Below are 1,014 nucleotides of genomic sequence, written 5' to 3'. Positions count from 1 at the left end.
CACCTGTCTCTCGTGTTCCTGCTGCAGCATCTTCTCCTGCGCCGCCTTTTTGTCGGCTTTAACTGGGAAAAAAAACCCGAGAATTTGGGATTGGGGGCAAAATTTGGAACTTCAGAGTGTCCCAGGGAGGTTTGGGGAGGTCCTGGGTGGAGATTTGGGGATCCCAGAGGGAATTTGGGGGGATGCTGAAGACTCCCAGGGAATTCTGATGGGACTTGGGTGAATTTCTGAGAAATTTGGGTGAATTTTAGGGGATCTGGGGGAATCCCAGGGGATTTCAGGCCGATTCAGGGGAATTTTTGGGGTGGAATTTTAGGAATTTTGGGATCCTCACATTGCCTGTTCAGCGCCTTCTGCATCCTCAGCTTCAGCTTCTCCTGTGGGGTCAGCTTGGGCTGCAAAAAAAAAATGGGAATTGGGTTTTTTTGGAAAAAAGGTCAGGAATGGGAAYGGGAATGGGGACGAGGACACGGAGAAAACCCCGGGAATGCCCCGATCCCATTTCCCCCCACCCTGGATCCGGATCTTCCTTCCAACCCTTCCAAAGGGATTTTCCCCAAGGAATTTTGAGGGGGGGGTCTCAGGTCTTGGAAAAATTTGGGAAGTGGCCACACAGCAGGGAAATCTGGGGAAAACTGGGAAAATTTGGGGGGAAATTGGGGAAAAATTGAGGGAAAATTGAAGGAAAATCGGGGAAAAAATGGGGGAAATCTGGGAAAAACTTGGGAAAAATCGGGGAAAGGGGCTCCACCGAGTTGCTTTCCCACCCCTTCCCCCCAAATCCCAGGATTTTTAATCCCCAGCCCCTCCCTGGTGATCCCGACCCCACCCCGAATYCCCAGCCCGGCCCCGAGGGGGAGGGAGCGGATCTTTGGGATTCCCTGGATCCGTGATCCCAAAGGCTCGGCAGTGATTCCGTTAAAAACAAGGGGAAGTTCCAATTCTTACTGACTTTGGCAGCTCCGGAATCTTTACCAGCGGCAGCGTCGGCCCTGGGAACGGGGGGAAAACGGG

The 1,014-nt window shown here is 52.8% G+C and overlaps 1 long non-coding RNA gene across 2 annotated transcripts; it reads right to left on the bottom strand.

Moving 5' to 3' along the window:
* Positions 1 to 2: 2 nt before the first annotated feature.
* LOC130588709 (uncharacterized) lies at positions 3 to 992 on the bottom strand. 2 transcript variants are annotated; one of them, XR_008967010.1, is made up of 3 exons: positions 949 to 992; positions 335 to 395; positions 3 to 62 (listed from the first exon to the last, which is right to left on the bottom strand). It is a non-coding gene; the product is annotated as an uncharacterized LOC130588709 (long non-coding RNA). The 2 variants fall into 2 exon arrangements; XR_008967011.1 differs by having other exon boundaries at positions 953 to 992.
* Positions 993 to 1,014: the final 22 nt, after the last annotated feature.

This window comes from Malurus melanocephalus, unplaced genomic scaffold, assembly GCF_030028575.1.
Source record: "Malurus melanocephalus ecotype Western Australia unplaced genomic scaffold, MMel_1.1 scaffold_10524, whole genome shotgun sequence".
NCBI lineage: Eukaryota > Metazoa > Chordata > Aves > Passeriformes > Maluridae > Malurus > Malurus melanocephalus.
Note: the sequence above shows the minus strand (reverse complement) of the source record. Positions and strands in the feature narration are given on the sequence as shown.